Source organism: Rattus rattus, chromosome 2 (genome assembly GCF_011064425.1).
Source record: "Rattus rattus isolate New Zealand chromosome 2, Rrattus_CSIRO_v1, whole genome shotgun sequence".
NCBI lineage: Eukaryota > Metazoa > Chordata > Mammalia > Rodentia > Muridae > Rattus > Rattus rattus.
In genome coordinates, this window is record NC_046155.1 from 176,555,886 (window position 1) to 176,579,361 (window position 23,476).

The following is a 23,476-nucleotide window of genomic DNA, read 5'->3' on the forward strand; positions in this document are numbered from 1 at the left end:
AACATTCCATCCTAAAACAAAAGGATATACCTTTTCTCAGCACCACATGGTACCTTCTCCAAAACTGACCATTTAATTGGTCACAAAACAGGCCTCAACAGATACAGGAAGATAGAAATAATCCCATGTATCCTATAAGATCATCATGGACTAAGGCTGGCCTTCAATAACATAAAAAGTGACAGAGAGTCTGCATAAACATAGAAGTTGAACAATACTCTACTCAATGATAACTTGGTCAAGGAAAAAATAAAGAAAGAAATTAGATACTTTTTAAAATTTAATGAAAATGAAGGCACAATATACCCAAACTTATGGGACACAATGAAACCAGTGCTAATAATAAAAGCTCATAGCTCTGAGTGCCTCCAAAAAAAAACAGGAGAGAGCATATATTAGCAGTCTGAAGGTTCCTCAGAAAATTGGACATTGTACTACCTGAGGATCCAGCTATACCTCTCTTGGGCAAATTACCCAAATAATACTCCAACATAAAACAAAGACACATGCTCCACTACATTCATAGCAGCCTTATTTATAATAGCCAGAAGCTGTAAAGAACCCAGGTATCCTTCAAAAGAGGAATGGATACAGAAAATGTGGTATATCTACACAATGGAGTACTACTAAGCTTTCAAAAACAATGACTTCATAAAATTCATAGGCATATGGAATGAACTAGAAAATATCATCCCAATTACAGAAAAACACACATGGTATGCACTCACTGATAATTGGATATTAGCCCAAAAGCTCGAATTACCCAAGATACCATCCATAGACCACATGTAGCTCAAGAAATAGGACAACCGAAGTGCAGGTGCCTTAGGTGTATGGAGACCAATTGGAAACCAAAGGGAACAGGTGGAGGAGGGGAGGGAAAAATACTAGGAGAAATTAATGGAATTGGGGGGAGGGGCATTTTGGAGACAAGATTAAAAACCTAGTGCAATGGAAACTCCATGGAATCAACTTGAGTAAGCCTAACAAAAACTCACATTAATTGGGCATACAGAGCCTGAACCAGCCATGTTTTATAACCAGGCAAGGCCTCTGGTGGAGGACCTTAACCCAGCCATAAAACCTTCCATCTATAGTTTGTCTTGCCTGAAATGTGTTTTGGGACTGAAGCCAAGCAGAATCATTATAAAAGAGACCAGAGAGACTTCATCCAGCAACTGATAAGAGCGGATGCAGAGTCCTACAGCCAAACAGTAGAGAGAACTTGGGGAGTACTTTGGAGGAGGGAGAGGAAATATTGGAGGAATCAGAGGACTCAGGGACACTATAGGAACATGGCACACAGAAACAACTGACTAAGACTCATGGAATCTAGCAGAGATCATGGAGCCTGTAGGGTCTGATCTAGACACACACAGAGAGAGGGGGGTAAGTACCTTGATGCTCTTGACTCCTAACAGTGGTAACTGAGGCCTTTTCCCTGATTCTTTTGCCTGCTTATAGGACCCTTTTCCTTCTACTGTGCTGCCTTCTCCAGTCTTGATGTGATGGTATGTGTCTGGTCTTATTGCAGTTTATTAAGCTATTTGGTTGATGTCCCTGGGACACCTGCACTTTTCTTAGGGGAGGCAGACACTGGGTGTAGGGGAAAGAGAAGACTCTGGGAAGGATGGAAGGGGAAACAGCACTCAGGATGTGATATATGAGAGAAGAATTTTAAAAAGTAAAATAAGGAGAGATGTGGTAGATGGTGCCCAGTTCACAGGACCAGAAAAGACTGTTTGGGGAGTTAGAGGAAGTTGGAAAATAACATGTAAAGCCTCTAAGATAAAACAAAAATAAATGCTTCTGGATGAAACTTTCAGATTTCATTAAGTAGAAAGATGATATTTGTGCTTCTGTATGGCAAGGAGCAATCTTTGTGGTACCAAGAAGGGTGAGAGTCAAGCAGTGTAGACAAGCAGAGTAGACATAAGGGAAGGCAACAAAGAGTAAGGAAGGGAGGACTTAAGAGAGAAGTAAACATAACTTTATGCAAAGAAGTGGGTTAAGGCTAGTTGTGGTGGTACATACATTTAATCTAAACAATCAGGAGGCAGAAGCACTGCCAGCCTGGTCTGCATAGCAAGTTCCAGGCTATTCAGGAACACATAGTGAGAATCTGTCTCAAAACAAACACATTAATTAAACTATCTAATGGACTTAAAAATTAACTGGAGGGGGCTGCATCAAGGACATGGTGACATAATACATATAGGAACATGGACAAGAGAGATCAAGTGTGAATTTTTATGTTCTATCTGTGGGGACTGTCAAAGCCTTCCTAAGGGGATCCTAAGAGAGGTCTGGATTGTGGGAGAAATCTCTCAGGAGCAAGCTTGGTCACACTGAATTAAACTGTCTTTGCAGACAGCCTTTTCTAAATATATCTCACCCCACATTCTTTACAGCACAACTCCAAGTATAGAAGTAACTTGGGTAGATAAATAGATAAAGAAAATGTGGTGCACAAACATGTTAGAACACTGAACATTCTTTAGAAGGGAAATGCTGCTCTTAATGACCACCAGAACAAATCTGGAGGGATTAAGTACAATAAGCCAATCAAAAAATGACAAATATCATAGGATCTCCCTTATTTATGGAATATAAGGTGTTCATCTCAGAAATGGATAGAATGATAGTAGACCAGTTATCTGAGGACTAAAGAGAGGGTGGATGAAAAAAGAGAAAATGCTGGTCAAAGGTACAAAATTCCATTTAGACAGGAGAAATGCATTTCTAGAGATCTACCAAGCAGACAGTGACAGGTTGTTCCTTTCAAAATTCCAATAATGGTAGATATGTAACATTCTCAACCTTAAAAACAATGAGTGTTAGAAGTGATTTGCATTCAATTTAGCCCAATTTATTCATAGCATAATATAAAATACATATCAAAACAGCATGCTGCATTCCAATTGGTGTATATCATTGTTATTTGTCAGTTAAAAATATTATAAACAAGAAAACAAAGGGAGACAGGTAAAAAAAAAGAGAAAGATGAAGCTTACAGAGTTAGATGTGTTTATGATTACAGGGAATATTTGAGGGTCTCTTTCCATACATTCCAGATGCACATGATCCCCTCCAAAGCTACCCATGGGTACAAAAGCAACAGAATACATAACTCACCCTCCTGTGTGTTACTTTTCCATCCCAGGCACAGTACTGAAAGAGAAATTCCAGTAAGAAAAACATCTCCCACAGTTTGCTTGGAAATGAGAATCTAGGAAAGACTAAATGTAGGTAGGGACATCCAGCTTCCCGTGATTATGCAGCCATTGACCCTCCACTCCTCCACATTAACATCAGAGTATAATCTTGCATCTTGTTTTGTAAGAACTCTAAATTATCCCCAAAGCCACAGATGTAGACATTCAAGTATTATTTGGGCTACAATGTGAGTTCAGGGTCAATCAGAGCATATTAGAGAGACTGTGTCTCAAAACCAAAAGTAAAATGAAGGCTGGGTTTGGGGGATAAAGGTTCACAAGCCCTCACCTCTATCTGAGAAGCTGTTGACAGATGATAGCTTCTGGGGAAGGGAGGGTCAGTTTTCTCGGAGGATATGGCCTGTGGTAGGTTGACCATGCTCCAGAAGATGGTCATACACCCTTGTGTAGATGGACAGCACAAATTATATTCATTGGATTTTTTTTTAAAAAATGACACAATATTGGGATAGGGAGGGAGTGGACATGGAGTTACAGGCAATAATGGAGGTGAATGTGATCAAAACATATTGCATGCACCTATGAAATTCTCAAAAATATTTTAAACATATATAATAAAAGAATTATTTATCACTATGCCCATAGATTGATGCACCCCAGCCCTCATTTCAGCAGCTCCTATGGAGATTAACACAGAGTCCTATAACTGGACAAGGTGTAGATAAAAACAGGGTGCAAAATGTTCGGCCTTAAAGGGAACATACAAACTAAATATAATCTCCTCCTCATAAGACTTGGGGAGCATTTAGGAAGAGTAGATGGAAATAATGCTAGAGCCAGATGCAGTAGATGGCTTCATGGAATACACAAACGTCAGCTGCATACATTAATTCAGAGCAGTTGTGAGAGCATTCACAAGACCTATGCAAGGTCAAACAAGACCAAATACCAGAGTTGGAAGGAAGTTAGGCATACACTCCCTACTTTAGCCTTAAAGCTATTGGGAATTGCTGACTGCTGAAATAGGGAGAGTCAGTTCTCTTTGTTTTATTTAAGAGTGTAGCCCATAAAGCTAATCTTAATGGCTCATAAGTCTAATCCCAGGAATGGGAGGGAGAAGCAGGTGGAACTATGTGTTTGAAGCCAGCCTGGCCTATATAATGAGTTCCAGGACAAGCAGGGCTACATAGTGAGACCAAGCCTCACAAATATAAAATAAAGTATAGTTCCTATTGAGTCAGCCTCGCTCTAGTGCTAGACCACATACTTAAGAGTATTTGATCAGAAAAAAAAGAGTATTAGATGAGCACAAATTGGTCTTAAAGTGCTTACAAAAAATGGAACAAAGTTAAGAGTAGGGAGGAGAGGTAGATCCTGGAAGAGTTAAGGATGAATAATGTAAGAAACTCTCAAAGAATTAAAAAAATTTAATTCTGAGAAGGATAATCAATACTACATAACACTTGTGATTGTGAAAAATAAAGAGGGTTGGGGTGTAAGGGATACAATTAGGTGATGGCATGCTTACACCTAGCACACATGAGGCCCTGAGTTCAACCTCCAACACCAAGAAAAACAAATGTTCCCCATTCATCTTCCCTTCTAAACAGGCTCTTCCTAACTACTTTTAAAGATGAACTGGACTTCGTGCCCCGTCCCTGTTACTAACAGGAAGTCTGCAGAGATATCTCCCAAGTAGGAGACTGGGGGTGGAGAGACTGAGTGAGGAACAGACTCCCTTTCCCATCCCTCAGTTTTTCCCAGGACTCACCAAGCACCAGCACGATGACAGAATGAAGTGGCATGACTCAGGCTCCAGCAACCTTACCAGGTCTGGCTGGAGCAGAAGCCCTGCAGCAGGCACAAGAGACAGGATGTGTGCACTGGATGTCTTCACAGGGTTTCAATATGAGGTTCCTCACACAAAGAGGAAGAGGTTTCTCTTCTGGACTGTTTACTCTTTCCCTTAGTCACTGGCTTCACAAGAAGATATCAGGTTTTAAAACATGTTTCAGGCCCCTAAGTTTAGATGCAGCTGAGCTCATTCCACAACTTGCTTGCCTCTCTGTAAATATTCAAGAATAAGATGGTACATATCAGGTTCCCATCATAGAAAGTAAAAGCAACCAATTCATGCAAGACATTTCAATACCCAAAGCTGCTCATGTTATGATTTTTGTAAAACATCTTAACAGATATTTCACACATTAAATGTGTCCTGCTATAGATAATGTTTTTACTGTTAAATAATATTGGGCTGTGTGTGTGTGTGTGTGTGTGTGTGTGTGTGTGTGTGTATCTGTCTGTCTGAGGACAACTTGCCAAAGTCATTTGTCTCCTTCACAATGTAAGGTCCTAGGAATCAACTTCAGGTAGTCAGACTCAGAAGCAAGCATCTGTACCCACTGAACCATCTCACTGACAAAGGTAATATTTTTCAAAACTAATAAATATTGTCAGAAGTGTGCATAAATTGATCTTTCTCTTCCTGTTATAAGAACATGGGCTCTTGAATATTCTGAGGAATGCTGCCTCTGAGTTAATGAGTCAGGATCATTTTAGGTAAGCAGACACCCTCCCTCCATGCCGCTAGAGGGGAAAAAAGTAGAAATCACAGGAAAGATTGCTCTTTCTCTTTGGAAATAGCATTATGATTTCAGACACACACACACACACACACACACACACACATGCATACAAAGAAATTAAAAATAGAACCCTGGTAAAGGGGAAAACAAGTATGAAAGAAAGATGTCAGCACTCATGTAATCATTGCAACTCTATTCCCAAGATCTATTGATAGGAAAAATCATTCTGAAAGTAGTTGAAGAAAGTGTGGTGTACATAGACAGTGTAATGAAGATGGTGATGATGCCATGTGAAAATCCATGGCTGAACATTCAAGAAATGGCTATAGGTGAAATAAACAAGACCAAGAAGAATGGGTGATGAGTTGTTCTTCTCATTGAAAGTATGTAAATTAGCCATATTCAAGCTGGGCATGCTGTTCCATTCCTATAATCCCTACACTTGGGAGGGTGAAGTAGGAGGATTGCCATGAGTACAAGGCCAGTCTGCACTACATAATGAGTTCTGAGCCAACCAGCCCTATATAGCAAGGTTTTTTGTCTCAAAAATTAAATAGTCCAAGTCAAATTCATAAAAGCAAAATTTGGAATGTTATCTACCAGAAGGGAAAACATTGGGAAGTTATTTATCAAGAGGCAAAACCTTTTGGTCAATTAATATAAGTAACTCTAAGACAACATAGCACCTATAGTCAATATTAGTAAATTATGCAGTTAAAATGTTAATAGAACAAATTTTATGGTTTTTTTCTGTCTTAGCTATGAATTCTAATGCTGTGATAAAGCACCATGAGCAAAAGCGAGTGGGAGAGAAAGTGGTTTATGTCATCTTAGATTTCCAGTAAGACTTTAACTGAGCTCAAGGCAAGAGGTTAGAGACAAGAATTGAAGCAGAGGCTATGAAGGAAAGCTGCTTACTGGCTTGTTCCCCATGGCTTGCTTAGTCTTCTTTCCTATGTAACCCAGGTGCACCAATAGGCTGATATATACCCATCATTAATCAAGAAAATGTTTCACAGCCTTGCTCACAGGCCAATATGATAATATGATAGATGTATTTTTTCATTTGGGGTTCCCTCTTTCCAAAAACTTCTGCCTTGTCTTTTCCTCTCCTCCTTATTCTCTCTTCCTCTCTATATTCTTTCATTATCATTGAAACTAGGATAGAATGAAGTAGAATAAGCAAAATTCTAAAGATGCTGAAATCTAAAGAGACAGACCTGGGGTTTGAGGACAAATGGATGACCATCTGTCAAGATGAACAAAAGTAGAGTAGTGTGGCATCCTCTTAGAGAGTCTCTAAAGTTCTCTGTGTCTGGAGATGGTGATTCCCCACTTTCCCTCTAGCTGAAACTGTTGATGGTTGACAAAACAGCATATACTCAATTGACCTACTCATAAAGTCTTATCTCTGTGTAAGTAGTTCTGTTCTGAGCCTGGGAGGGTTGAACTTTGACCTAAGACAATTTCAACAGTCCAACATTTCACCCACACTTGACCTTGCAATTGTCCTACCTCAGCCTCCTGAGTAGCTAGGATTGCAAGGCCTACGCCACCAGGCCCAGTTTGTCCACAGCAGCTCAGATGGCCAAATGTGACCAAGTGATAAAGTAAATTAAACTTTATGTATTGAGGATTGGTGGGAATAAACCCTCTCTTTCTTTTTTTTTTTTATTAACTTGAGTATTTCTTATTTACATTTCGAATGTTGTTCCGCTTCCCGGTTTCCGGACCAACATCCCCCTAGCCCCTCCCCCTCCCCTTCATTATGGGTGCTCCCCTCCCCATCCTCCCCCCATTACTCCCTCCCCACAACAATCACATTCACTGATTCACTCTCTTTCTTACAGAGGGTTTTACAAGGGGATCTTTACCCTCGTGAGTGTCTGTCCATCACTGACAACTGCATCATCAGGATGTGGCATCTGTAGGTCACACATACAGTCATTGTATAGCAGAATGAACTACCACCAACAAAAATACTAACCTGGGTCGCTGGAAAATTGCTCAGCTGCTAAACCAAACTCAAGATGATCCATTTTCGGAGTTCCTTCCCTCCCTCCCTTACACTCTCCCTCCCATCTTTCACATTCCCTTTTCTTCTTTTCATTAGAAAGGAATGAATTTAGGGTCTCCCACCTGCCAAGCAAGTACTCTGCTGTTGTGTTATAGCTCAAACCCTTTAAACTTTTTTAACATAGTTTTCATTTTGTTTTGTGTATATGGATATTTTGACTGCATGTATGAAAATTAAAAAATATAAACAAACTCCTAATGACTTATCATTACACTGATAAATTACTATATTTCTCAAACATCAACAGAGAAACTTTTTTATAGTCTATGGAGTAGAATTCAATATTTTTATATTACACTTTTTAGTTTTCATACATATACATATTACATTTTAATTTCTCCTCCTTATCCTCCTGTTTCTTTAAAATCATGGTGCCATAATTTTTTTTGTTTGTTTGTTTGGCTTCTTTTTGTTTTTTTTTTTGGTGCCATGTTTTTAAACCTTGAATTCACTATAGTTAAGCCTTGAATTCACTATAGTTAAGCCTTGAATTCACTATAGTTAAGAAAGACCTTGAATTCCAGATCCTATTGCCTTTATCTCCTAAATTCTAGAATGGCAGGTATGTTCCACCATGCTGTGATGGGTTTACTTACTTACTTATTTATTTATTTACCCACTAATTGAATCCAATTAGTGCTTTCCAAATATCCATGGATATAAACCCATCAACTGGCACATTGTCAACCAGCCATAGGCCACACCCTTAAAGAAAACTAACTTTCCCACTCACAGAAGTCATCAATAGCTAATTGAGCCTAAGCTAGAGGTTGAACCTAGGCAGCTCTTTCACCATCCATGCTGGATTTCCAACTGGCTTGATCTTGTGCAGATCACCATAGCTGCTACAAGTTTGGGAGTCTAATAGCCATATCATGTCCATCATTTCAAAGCACTTCTCCCCATCTTCTGATGTCAGGCCGTGTGTCTGCCTTGCCTCTTAAATGCCCAAATGCTACTGGCAAACCACTCAGTGGAGGCAGAACACAATCCATAAATGGGAGTCCTCATTCTGAGTTTTCTTGGATGGGAAACAGCAGGGTCTGGGATGGATGATGTGGTTCCCAGTCTCCTGGGTACCCAGGTGTCATCTGCATACTGCTAGAAATTGGGAACTGGGGTTCATGGGTCAGGGCTTCCTATCAGGGCATCTACTAGCCAGGCACACAGTGTAAGGCTCAACTCTGGTCGGATGAATCTGGTTTGGTTTCAAGAGTACAAAGGGGCTGGGAGAGAAAGCCACCTCCTGGAGATTTAGGCCAGCTCCTGATGAAGACCCCCTCACACCCCAACCTGGTCCTAGCATTCCTTGATGAAAGAGATGGCCCTTGATTTACCAAGCTGTTTTATTTGATGGCAAATGTGAATGCATGCACCCTCCTCAGTGAGCCAGGAATTAAATACCTTTTGTGGAAAGGAATGGCCAGAAAGGGAAGCTCACTGGCTGAACACTCAGAGACTATTTAGATACCTCATTAGCATGGAGAACTGCGGATTTTTATGCTACATGACTAATTGTCATGGTCTCCTTAGTGGGGTGCCATGGTTATGTGTTCCAGATTAGGAAGTTTGTCGGGGAATTGGCACCACTTCTGCCATTCTCAAGTCTGAGATTCTCCAGGGTCTGAGGCAGTTCTTCTGTCTAGTGCCTCAGTCCCCAAGTTCTATGCCCACATGTGCTTGCCCCACATTCTGGCTTTAACCCCACTTCTATGGTGTTTCCTGAGCCTTGAGACAGAAGATAGCTATCCCATCTTTTGCTGAGTATTCACTACTGCTTATCCTCAGTATTTTACATAGTTATGAGTGTCAACATTAACCACTAGGCACTGCAATGAGAAGCTTCTCTGGCCAAGCTTGAGAGCAGCACAAATATATGGCCACAAACACAAATATTTAGGGGCACTTTGAAAACACATTCATTTAGCAAAACAATAGTTTTCTTCCCTAAGACTACTGACCTCAGTAGCCATAGATTGGAGTCATGGTTAGGGTTCAGTTTCTAGCCATGGGATTGGACCATGTTTAAAGTACCTGCCTTGGGAAGGGGTTGCAGGGGCCGTGTTGATACACCATTGGCTGAATCCATGAAGGCAGAACTTGGGCCTGCATGCTCGTTTCTGTTAGTGTGAGCTTAGCAGTTGTTATATGTGGCCTAAACAGTCAATTTTACTGAGTGATGCATTTATATTAATGGGAATAGACAGTTTTGCACTCTGCTTACCACTTTAGCATGAGTTATGGGTTGGAGAGTTACTGACTCCTTTATCTTGCCAAGTTACACTTGTAAGAGCATTGGAGTTTCACCTGCATTGAATTGTGGCTATACTGAGGATGCTTATATATGATTCAAAATGACAGTGAAATCACCAGAAAAAATCTAATTTCTTTTCCTGGCTGTTCTGAAGTTTGGACTCTGAGGCAAGCATGGGCTAATTAAAGAGCTACTGTTCTCTTCTGTGGTAACAGAGGAAGAACTTGTATCTGGGGAGTTGGAGGAGTGTGCACACCTATTTCCCGGAACTGCTAACACCAAGAAGGCGTCTTCTACGGAAGGGAATATTGAGTCATATGGCCATATGTGTCTCTGTATTGAATATGACTGAGGGCTTAGGTATGTACTATGGGACCCATCTTCTCCTAATCTAGGGCGCTCAAGACCTATGAACTTCCTGCACTGAGTGGACATATGATTTCTCTGACTATGCACACTCAGCTCAAACCACTGATTTAGAAGTCGCAGGAAATGATTAGCATAACTTCTGGGATTTTAGTTTCAGTGGTGATTGCAGAGAAATCCAGTCTCTCCAGTTTTTCCTTTAACCAACAGTGAGATCTCCATGTTAAGACAGGAGAACAGATTTTATGTGTTAAGGGAAGAATATTCCTCTGCCAGGCTTAAAGAGTAATAGAGTGCAATGCTTTACCACCTCAGCCAGAATCCGCTCTTGCTTAGACCTCCCAGCTGTGGGTCCAGTCTGCTGGCCTATAGCACATAACTCTCATGATTTAAGGGCACTTGCCTGAGATGTGTCATCCCTCTTCTCCCCCAGACCCTCTTAAGTGGAGAAGCAAGTAGTCTGCATGTGCAGGGTCTGGTTCCTACCACATGAAGGCTCCAACTGGCACTATCTTTACTAAAATTGTCTCTGGGCACTGTATTTCTGAGGGGGGAAATAACAGGTAAAGGTATAGGAAATGATACTCTGAGCAATCATAGACAGAGCAGTATGCTATTTTCAGCATCTGACGTCTCAAAGGAACAAAAGAAGAAAGTATCCACTTAAACTTGACTCCTCTTACCTCTGATCTCACTACACTTAGAAGGTATTTTTGTTTTGGTTTGGTTTGGTACTTGTATCAGTAATTTATTATTTTTTTAGTAGTAGTGACAACAATGCTACATTCAGGATCAGTAGCTATCAATAAACCAGTTGGTTAATTTTAATGCTGTTTCTTACAGCTATAATAAGCAAAATATAATGTATAATTTTACATACTGTTTTGTGAGTAAAGGTGGCTGCATCCAAACCCCACCCCCAGATTTAGCTTAAGATTGAGTTTCCTCCTTTTTGCATTATTATTATTATTATTATTATTATTATTATTATTATTTAATCTTTTTTACAGTCCAGTCATTATTCTCCTGCTCCATCCTCTGACAATTACTCATCCCATTCCTCCTCCCCATCTCCAAGAAGATCCCCCATTGCTCCCCACCAGACAAGGGGACACTCTAGAATGTACCAGAGACCTGGGAAGTGAGAGACGCTCGGGACTCACAGGGAGAGACCTCAGATGAAATGCCCTACAGTAGGGAGAGGGAGCTTGTAGAGTCCACCTCCAGTAGAAAGACAGGGAATCAAGTGGAGGGATGGGCTTGCCAACCCACAGTCCAAAACTCTGACCCAAAATTATCCCTATCTAAAAGAACTGCAGTGACAAAAACCGAGAGGAGGCAGGAGGAAAGGAGTTCCAGTAACCAGTCCAAATGTGAATCCAGCTCAAGAAGGTTTTTATTTTAAAGTGATCAATGTCTGAAGTTTCAGAAGCCCCACCTACCCAATTAATCTCCAACAGCAGACACCAAACTCAGATGGCTCATTTGACTCCATTTTTCAAAAGATTTATTTATTTTACATAAATGAGCAGTGTTGCTCTCTTCAGACACACCAAAAGAGGGCAACGGATTCCATTACAGATGTTTGTGAGCCACCATGTAGTTGTTAGGAATTGAACTCCTGACCTTTGGAAGAGCAGTCATTTGAATCCATTTTTTTATCTACATTTCAAATGTTATTCCCTTTCCCAGTTTCCCACTATAAGCTCTGTCTTCCATCCCCCTCTCCTTTCTTCTATAAGGGTGTTACCCCTCCCCAGCCACCCCTTTCCTGCCTCCCTGCCCTGACATTCCCCTACACTGGGAGGGGGTCCAGCCTTGGCAGGACCAATAGTTTCTCCTCCCATTGGTGCCCAACAAGGCCATCCTCTGCTACATATACAGCTTGAGCCATGGGTCTGTCCATGTATACTCTTTGGGTGGTGGTTTAGTCCCTGGGAGTTCTGATTGGTTGGTACTGTTGTTCTTATGAGGTTGCAAGCCCCTTGAACTCCTTCAATGCTTTCTCTAACTCCTCCAATGAGGATTCTGTTCTCAGTTCGAAAATTGGACATTGAACTACCTGAGGACCCTGCTATACCTCTCTTCACATATATCCAAAAGATGCTCCAACATATAACAAAGACACATGCTCCACTATGTTCATATCAGTCTTATTTATAACAGCCAGAAGCTGGAAAGAACCCAGATGCCCTTCAACAGAGGAATGGATACAGAAAATGTGGTACATGTCCACAATGGAATATTACTCAGCTATCAAAAACAATGACTTCTTGAAATTCATAGGCAAATGGATGGAGCTGGAAAATATCATCCTGAGTGAGGTAACCCAATCACAGAAAAACACACATGGTATGAATTCATTGATAAGTGGATATTAGCCCAAATGCTTGAATTACCCTAAATGCACAGAACACATGAAACTCATGAAGGATGGCCAAAATGCGGATGCTTAACTTCTTCTTTAAAATGAGAAAAAGAGTACCCTTGGGAGGGTATAGGGAGGAAAAGTTTAGAACAGAGACTGAAGGAATGCCCGTTCAGAGCTTGCCTCACATGTGGCCCATACATATACAGACACCAAACTAGATAAGATGGATGAAGTAAATAAGTGCAGGCTGACAGGAACCAAGTATAGATCTCTCCTGAGAGACACAGCCAGAATATGGCAAATACATAGGTGAATGCCAACAGAAAACCACAGAACTGAGAACGGGATCCCCATTGAAAGAATCTGAGAAAGAACTGAAAGAGCTTAAAGGAGCTCGAGACCCCATATGAACAACAATCCTAACCAATCTGACCTTCCAGGGACTAAGCCACTACCCAAAGACTATACATGGACTGACCCTAGGCTCCAACTGCATAGGTAGCAATGATTAGCCTAGTAGGACACCAATGGAAGCAGAAGCCCTTGGTCCTGCCAAGGATGGACTCCAAGTGAATGGGATTCTTGGGGGGAGTGCGGTAATGGGGGGGAGGATTGGGAGGGGAACACCCATATAGAAGGGAAGTGGGAGGGGTTAGGGGGATGTTGGCATGGAAACTGAGAAAGGGAATAACATTTGAAAGGTAAATAAGAAATACCCAATTTAATAAAGATGGAAAAAAATCAATCTTTCAGTTAAGACAAAAAGAAAAAAATAAAGTCTAATGAGTTCCAAATAAGAATCTAGACTTCATATCATTTTGAACATTACCCTATCAGCCTGTTCTCCTCTAACACCAGCTCTGTTGAAATAGACCAAGTGAAGATAGACCTTCACACCTTATTGTAAAACCTGCCCTCTCTTCTCAGACTACATGAAAACAAACTCCAACTTTAAATGTTCGGTATTTTACTCAAAATCTAGGCTTGATTTAGCCTCACGGTTTTTGGTTCTAGCTAGGGTCAGGGAAACAGGAAGCCTGAATAGAAACTACCCCTCTATCACTTTCTGTTCTCCCCTTGAACCAGGACATGTCTACATCATGGACGAAAGCAGAACTTGTGTCTAGGTGCCTGTCTTTCCAGCCTCCGAAACTCACAACTTATAGGCTCTCATGATTCTAAAATATGCCAAGTGAAACTCAGGAAGCACACACAGTAATATTATGCTGTCTCTCTTAGCCTCAGCCTGGCCAACAGCTATACAGCTCTGGCTATCAGATGCCACATCGTAACTACTATGGTTTTCTTACCAAGTGTTTCACACCTGGCTTGGGTCCTCTTTCTTGACAGGGGTATAAAGGAGAACTGTTCTCTTAAAATATTCTTGTGCCTGCCCATGTCCTCCATGAACACCATCTCTGATCAACATATCAGGTTTACATCAGCTATGTTGGCCTTGACCTGCCAAGGGAGACACAGTTAAATTTGAGCTTGCCATCACTGTGCTTAGCATGCCTAAAATAAAATGGAGAGGCTTAAATCAGTCATGCTTTTATATAACCATATATAGATTTGTTCATTTTTCTGATCAACTGGACCATTTTCACAGTGGTGGCTATGTATTGAATCAGGTCTATGTGTACATGACACTTGAATTATACAAGTCAATGAAATCCATAGTCTAAGAAAAATATATATCAAACTTCCTCAAAGATTATATAACTTGAAGTCATGTTTTATGCCTTTTAAAATGAACCAGGCTGGACCCAGAAAGGATAGCTAGTGGTAAAGAATTTATACTCTCCTTAGAAAGGACCCAAGTTTAGTTCTGAAAACCTACATCAAACTATATCAGTCTTTAACTCCAGCTGCAAGTGATCTGATGTCATTTTTTGGCCTCCATAGGCACCTATATGTATATGCATAAATGTATACATACACACATAGTTCAAAACAAAATCATAAACAGGAAAAAAGAATGGACATGATTTTTATTCCTCCATGGTGTGAGACTGCCATGTGGGAGATCCAGGCTAGCATATGAAGTTCTTCCTGGGGTAACTCAGGTACCCAGTTCTCTGGCTTCATTTCACTAGGCCTTGAACCTGAGAAAGACAATGGTATATCCATTTATTATCTTTATCTTTACCTTTTTTAAATTTCTATAGTAATGGGTTTAATCATGATGTTTTCACATATATATATATATATATATATATATATATCCTTGTACTTCTTTCATGTTCACTCACCCATTACCTACTTTTATATATACAAATACATCAATGCACATTTACATATTAGTCTATATATAATATTTGTTTTTCTGAGTCTGTTATATTTCCACACTTCCATTCATTTTCCTAATAGTGCCACAAATTTATTCTCCTTCATGGTTGGGTAGAAATCCCACTTTGTATATGTGCCATATTTTCTTTTATCTATTCATTTATTGGTAGACATCTAGCTTTGATCTATAACCTGACTATTGTAAATAGTGCTATAATAAGCATAAATGTGCAGGAATAATATGGTTCCTTTGGGCATATATCCTGAAGTGGTTTAGCTGGATCAAATAGTTACTTTATTTTTAGGAGTTTTGTTTTGGAGGGGGGCTTCCATATTGATTTCTGTGGTGATTTCACAAATCTTTCTCCTCACTGCAGTGTATACTGATTCCTCTTCCATTGCGGCCACCCAGCATTTCACTCTTAGAACACTGAAGTGGCACAAGTCACTTCTGTACACATTCCACTGGTTAGAATCGATTAAGAGCATACAGCTTGGTCTGCTTTGTCTGGCCTCAGTGGGAGAGGAAGTGCCTAGCCTTGCAAAGACTTGAAGTGCCAGAAGGGGGTAGCCAGGGTGCCCAACCTGCTCGGAGGAGAAGAGGAGAGTTCACAGCTTGCCATGAGAAGGGAGGAGAGTAATCCTTGTGGCATCTGCCTGAAGGACAACACTGCACAGTGTTACAGACTAAAAGGCTGTCCTTCAACAATGCAGTGAGCCACAGTGGAGGGTGCAGCCAGCACACCAATGGAAAAGACATCCACCCTGTGGTCCAAAGCAAAAATAAAATAAAGTACAACAAAAACGTGGGCTTGAGAAAGATGTCAGGAAGATCTTGCTGCTGTTGCAGAAATGTGTAGTTTGAGAAATGGTGAGCTAGCTCAGGAGGAAGTAAGATGGATGGCTGAGGACACTGAAGCAGCTCAGCCATAGCTAGGAGTTAGGAAAATCACTGTTCTGAGAGCTGACTCAATTCCAAATGCAAAAGTGATAATTAATAAAGATAGTATAATAACCTAAGGGGATATTTGAGATTTCTTTTCATTGTTTTGAATAGTTTCAGATATTTATATAAATAATTTTGGCCATTTTCATGCCCTCTGGTCCCCTTTCTTCCTCCATAGAAACCCTTTTCGCTAAGTCCCCTTTTTATTTCTATGTCTTCTTGGTGTATGACCCACTATATTTAATTAGGGTTGCTTGCTCCAAGACCAGGAAGCGGTACATGTTTACTGGAGAAGGAGAAACTTATCCGTGGTTACACTGCTCAAAAAGCTGAAACACCTTCTCCCAACAACTGTTAGTTACCAATAGTACCTGTGAAGCCCATCTCCTGTCAGCAGTAAAATATCGACGGGCCTGTGGTGATTTAAATATGCTTGTCCCAGGGAGTGGGACTATTAGGAGGTGTGGCTTTGTTAGGGTAGGTATGGCCTTGTTGTATAAAGTGTGTTATTGTGGGTGTGGGCTTTAAGACCCTCCTTCTAGCTGACTAGAAGCCAGTCTTTTCCTTTTCCTAGTGGCCTTCAGATAAAGAAGTAGAACTCTCATTTCCTCCTGTGCCATGCTTGCCAAGATGCTGCCCTGTTCCAACCTTGATAATAATGAACTGAACCTCGGAACCTCTAAACCAGCCCCAATTAAATGTTGTCCTTTATAAGAGTTGCCTTAGTCATGGTGTCTGTTCACATCAGTAGAGCCCTAACAAGACAGGGCCCAACCTTGTGCAACTCTCGTGAAGATAACCACAGCTGCCGTGAGTTCGCAAAAGCAAAGGCTCTATCCAGATGGCATCCTCTTCAAGCACATCTCCCCATCCTCTCACTCTTACAATCTTTTGGGCCCCGCTCCTATGACATTCTTTATTACTTTAATATGCATTTGTATTTATCTTATATGTGTTTTACCTACACTTATGTATACCACATGCATACAGTGCCTACAGAAGGCAGAAAAGGGCATCAGATCCCCTGGCAATAGCACTTCAGACAATGGCTGGAAGCCACCATATTGGTACTAGGAACCAAACCCAGGGCCTCTGCATGAGTTGCAAGTGCTCTTAACTACTTACCCATCTCTTCAGTTCCATTGTGATGTTCCTTGAATCCTGCAGGGGCTGATAGGAATGCCCCACTGAAGGCTTAGCTCCTCCCCGTCACTGTCCACTTTAGCCAATTACAGATTTCTACATTACCTGATGCCCAGTGCACTAAGAAGTTTCTCTGGTGATTTGATGTTTCATCTTTAAGAAAATAAGATAGGGTTGGGGATTTAGCTCAGCGGTAGAGCACTTGCCTAGCAAGCGCAAGGCCCTGGGTTCGGTCCCCAGCTCCGAAAAAAAAGAAAAAAAAAAAATAAGATAAACTGTAGACATATAGATTGCACAATCATGTTCTTTGACTGAATATATCAGTAGAACCACTTCATGGAAACAGAATTGAGGGAGGCAATAAAAATAACAGCGGATGCTTCCTAGCCCTTTCTCTATGCCAGGCATATCTTTAAATACCTTTAAATACCTGCAGTTTGCTTGACTCCCACTGCAGAATACCGTGCTTCAAACTTACGATAGTCTTGCCTCTGCTCCCAGCATACTAGGATAACAGGCATGTGCCACAGTGCTCAACATCAATTTTTATTCTATTGTGATAAAACTGTTTCTACTGTGAGACCCTTTTTGTAGATGAGCACACTGTGGTTCAGTGGCTTCATTCATTTGAAAAATGTTTTGCATGAAGACATGGAGCTGGATTGCAACCTGTGCAAACATCCTATCCTTACCTTTTGCTACTCCACTGTTACCTTTATGAAATGAAAAAAAAATAGTAGTTTAATTAGGGAAGAGGTCCTTGCCTTCCAGAACCAAATTCAGGTACCTGAATCGAGATGACAACTGTGGATATTTCAACAAGCATACAGCTATGCCTGGGGAAGCAGGCTCATAGAAGTTTGGCTCCCAGGAATATCTGAATAGGTGGGGTTTTTTTTTTTCTTTAATTTTGGTGGGTTAAACAAAATGGATTCATTTGCAGTTTTAGTCAAAATTAAGAGGAGAAAAAAAAGCACCTGTTTCTCCTCACCTTACCTCCAACAGTGTTTCAGTTTATAGAGAAGATTAAACAAGAAGCTAGTAGGTAACATCATAAGCTAGTCATAACAACCTCCTGAAACACAGACATGGTTACAAGGTGGAGGTAACAACACATAGTCATAACAAGGCTATTGAAACAGAAGTAGGTTTGCAAGATGGTTATAAACAACTTTTTGCAACAAAGACATGATTTCAATTCCTGGAACAGGCAACATGGAACCATTTGTAGTCAAAGTTACAGGTGGTGCATAGCCCAGTCCTCCAGAAACATAGGTTTAATCATGAATAGGAATGAACCTAGTTTATCCTTAGTGTAAAATGGCGTATAAGCCTAATATGTGGGGATGCTGGTTCTTCAAAAGGAGAGAACTGACTCCTAAGTTATCTTTTGACCTCCATGTGCATACCACAGCACATGCCAGCTGATACACATACATCATGCACACAAATGCACAGTAATCATGAGTATTTTAGAGTTGCCTTAATTCTGGCTTTAAATTGTCTTAAATAATGTTTGGGTGTAGAAATGTTGGCTGATGATTATTTCCTTTCAAAGCCTGAAGTTCACTGTTTCATAGTCTCCTAGCTTGTAGTATTGTGTACAACAGACCCAACGTTATCCTCATGTTTTTGCCTTCTTATGGGACTTTGTATTGTCATTTACAGTTTTTAATGCCATTTTATTTGAATTTTAATTATGGTAATGTCATAGAGGAATTTTTTCTGATAGTGCTTATTTGAAGTTAAGAATGCTCCCTCTGTTTGGATGTCTATTAATTTTCTAGGTATGGGAAATTATTGATAATAATCTCATAGGAAAGCTTGTTTCAACAATTTGATTTTATTCTTCTATCCAAGATATTTGTAAATTTTGTCTTTTGAATGTGTCCTAAAATTTTGGTTATGTTCTTGCGTACATTTTCTTTATATATACCTATGTGTATTATTATATTGATCTTGCCCTTCATTTGTGATATTTTGGTGTTTTTTTTTCTGTGTAATTTTATCTGATACCAATGCTTTATATTGCATTGTTTTACTGATTGATGTTTTTATTTACAAAATTCCCATATAGTTCTTTGCACTGTTTCTCCATATTTTAAATTTTTATACCAAGATACTATTTCATTTGTACCCTCTGAAAACTTTCTTCTCTCTGTGTTAAATTCTTTGGACTTAATTCTACTTGATTTGTCTACTTGGTGTTTATCTTAGTATTTTACTGCTATGAACAAACACCATGACCAAGGCAACTCTTATAAGGACAACATTTAAGTGGGGCTGGCTTACAGGTTCAGAGGTTCAGCCTCTTATCATCAAGGTGGGAGCATGGCAGCATTCAGACAGGTATTGTACAAGAGGAGCTGAGGATTCTACATCTCATTCTGAAGGCAAACAGGGAAAGACTGGTTCCCAGTGAGCTAGGATAAGGGCCTTAAAGCCCCTTGCCCACAATGACACATTTCCTACAACAAGGCCACACCTACTTCAATAAAGTCACACCTCCCAACGGTGCCACTTCCTGGGCCAATAATCACTTGCAATGAAATAAAAAATAGAGATCCAAAGTGAGAGACTGGAAATGGGGCTTCTAACCATCATAGTGTTTAAAACTGCGTAACATTAGTTCACCACAAACTTGATCTGGCAATCTAATTACATCATCCTCTTTGTCTTCTGATGCTGTGAAGTACTCACTTATGTAGATGTGAGAGTGGAGTTTTGACTCCCATGTGTTGTATCTTTTTTCATCTGTTGGAATGTGTAAGTCTTAGGTTGAAGTTTCTTCTTCCTTTCTCTACAATTTATTTCTTTGATTTGAGTCTTACAGATTAGTTATTTTCACTTGGATGTATGTTAATGTGAAAAACTGACTAGAGTAATGACTATGGTCCTTTGATCAAATTCTCAATGTGGACTGCACTAGGTTTGTAAACAGAAATACCAGAGTCCTGTTTGTCCACATGGTAGTAAGCTGCCTTGCCAAGCAGAATTCCTGCCTTCGGTGTCACTCTTTCTAGGGTTCCTGAAGATGCAGTCACAGAAAGTCCCAAGTCAAGAGTTCTTAGGAAATGGCACCCAACCATTCTACATCAATGGTCACATCAGAAGCCTCATTTCCGGTCAGCACTCTCATCATTACATGTTGTCCCCTTCCATGCCTGAGGGTCCTGGCTACCATCTACCCCATGGCTCTATGAGCAAACAACTACCATCACTGTCACCAACTCCACTATTCCAATCCTTATGTCCTAATGCTCTCTGCTGATTGGAGCTCCACTGCTGGCTGTTCTATAACTAGGACTTTACTCTTCACAGCTGTGAATTTCTTTAAATTTTGGTGTATGCAAAATTATACTGTCAGTATATACCCTGGTTTGATTATTACACAGGTATCCATATATAAAAATAGCATACATAATTCAATAATTATGTAGTCATGTCATTAATACAAAAACTGACATCTTTGCTGATGTTTAAAATGATAGCTTTCTCTGCAACACTAATTTAAGAAATGCCAGATGTCTCTTACCTCCAAATTGATATTCATGTTTTTGAAGTGATTATACAGAAAAATGATCTTCAAATTTTTTTTTCTATAATGAAGAGTGGCCCACAATTTTATTCCTTTAACAGAGACAAAACTTTTAAAAAAAGATTTCCTAGAACATTTGTTACAGGATATTTTTACATTTCAAATGTTATTTCCTTTCCCAGTTTCCTAGTCATAAGTCCCGTATCCCATCCCCCTCCCCTTTTTCTCTAAGGGTATTCCCTCTCCCCAACCACCTTGCCTTCCCGCCTCTCCATCCTGACATTCCCCTAAACTGGGGGGGTCTAGCCTTGGCAGGATCAAGTGCTTCTCCTACCATTGGTGCCCAACAAAGCCATCCTCTGCTATATATGCAGCTGGAGCCGTGAGTCAGTCCACGTATATTCTTTGGGTAGCAGTTTAGTCCCTGGAAGCTCTGGTTTGTTGGTATTGTTGTTCTTATGGGGTTGCAGAAACATAAGTTTTACAATAAACAGAGATCTCACTGTTTAAACCTCTATCAAAGAGCTATAGTATCAAAGTGGTTCCTGACTACAAAATAGAATTGAGCTGGTTTCTCAAAGCTTGTGTAGCTCAGGTTGGCCTAGAGTTCTCTATGTACCCAAGGAACTTCTGATCCTCCTGTCTCCTCCACCTCTTGAGTTTCTTTGGGAGGAAGGGGTACATTTTTTATTGGATATTTTCTTTACTTACATTTCAAACGTTGTCCCCTTTCCCGATTTCCCCTCTGGAATCCCCTATCCCTTTTCCCCTTACCCTGCCTTTATAAGAGTGTTCCCCCACCCACCCACTCCCTACCATCTCCCGACCCTGGAATTCCCCTACACGGGGCATTGAGCCTTTACAGGGCCAAGGGCCTCTCCTCTCATTGATGCCAGATAAGGCCACTCTCTGCTACCACTTCAGGCTAAATAGAGCTTCAACCAAAGGTTTGCTTCATACATGCTAAGTGTAAATGCTCTTCCAGCTGAGCTCCATCCCCAGCCCTGAGGCGCCATTCTCTAGGGGACAGATAGAGAGATGGCCCTGTTTGAGACAAGGTTTCGATATGCAGCTCAGGCTGGCTTCAAACAAATGACCTTCTGGTTTGTGTACTATTATGTCCTCAACTCATTTTGATTCTGACTACTTCTTCCCTTTTCTATGACAAAGTTGCTGACAAGCTATCTTGTGGTTTATTCCTTTTTTTCAAGTAAACTTTTAACTCTCCTAAACCACAGCCTAGCTTACTATGGACTAACCTTTTCACTATTGAAAAAAAAAATGGATGAAGGGCCGAAGAGAATACAATTTTGATTCCCAACATACATGGCGGCTCACGACTCTAGTTGTAACTCTAGGTCTAGCGGATCTTACACCCTCTTTTGCTTTCCAAGGGTACCAGAAACATGATGTGATGCATAGATATAATTAAAGGCAAAATACTCATACATATAGAAATCATTTTTTAATGGATAGAAGTGCAGCTTTGTGATAAAGCAAGTTGCCTTAGCATGTTTCAGCCCCTGAACTTGACCCTCAACATTGAAAAACATGGAGAAAAAGGACAAACAAGACAGAACATTATATACTGGAGTCTCTCTAAGACAGAAAGACCAAGAGTTTGCAATTTTGGAATAAGCAAGGAACTGGGCCGTGGCAATGAATACCTTTAATCCCAGCACTCAGGAGGCAAGGGCAAGCAGAACTCTGTGAGCTAGAGACCAGCCTGGTCTATATAACAAGTTGGAAGACAGCCAGGGCTACACAGAGAAACCCTGTCTCTAAATAAATAAATAAATAAATAAATAAATAAATAAATAAATAATAGAACAAGGAAGGCTGTTGAAGAGGTAATCACACTTTGGGTAAGTATACAACTGTCTGGGGTTTGCTGATTCTGAAAGTGAAAGTAGCCAGTGTGGGACAAAGACAACTGACAAAAAACAGGAACTGGAATTTCAGCTAAGCCACAAAATGAGATGGGTAGAGATACTAGAGCTGAACATTGCAGTTAATGGAATTATGGAACTTCAGCAGAAGATGAGGTCCTCAGCAAAATGGACTCAGATAGGTAGAAAGGGCCCACTGAAACAGGTAAGGAGGACCTACAATTAGCCTTGGTTTTAGAGGAAGGAAAACAAAAGACACTGCTCAAACTACAAAAACTAAACTAAAAAAACAGGTGGGACTCACTTGTTCTTCTATCACTTAGGAGGCAGGCAGAGGTAGGAGAATCAAGAGTTGAACACCCTGGGTTACATAGTAACAATGTTGTTTAAAAACAAGAAAAAACAAAACGAAACAAAATTGGGGACTGGAGAGATGTCCAGTGGTTAATTGTTGAAAGCAGTTGCTGCCCTTCCAAAGGACTCAGGTTCAATTCCCAACATCCACATATCTTCAGTTAGAGGTGACTCAGTGTCTTCTTCTGCCCTCTGTGAATAATAGACAGACATGTAGTACAAGAATTACACATAGGCAAAACACCCATGCACATAATTTTTTAACAGAATTGGAGAGATGGCCCAGCAGTTACCATCACATACAGAGCACCTGGGGTTTGGTTCTCAGCACCCATATCAGGTGGCTCAGAAGCTCCTGTAACTACAATTCCAGGGAATTCAATTCCCTCTTCTGAACTCCATGAGCACCTGAACATGCATACATACACATAAAAATCTATTTTAATTTGCAAAGACTGTATCAGATGTGCAGATATGGTGGTGTC

The 23,476-nt window shown here is 40.4% G+C and overlaps 1 long non-coding RNA gene across 1 annotated transcript in view; it reads right to left on the reverse strand.

Annotated features, from left to right (window-relative positions):
• Positions 1-23,053: 23,053 nt before the first annotated feature.
• Positions 23,054-23,476, reverse strand: part of LOC116892646 — a 49,813-nt gene continuing 49,390 nt past the window's right edge. Inside the window, exon 2 of the long non-coding RNA XR_004386960.1 lies at positions 23,054-23,183. This is a non-coding gene — a long non-coding RNA (uncharacterized LOC116892646). The remainder of the gene's footprint in view (positions 23,184-23,476) is intronic.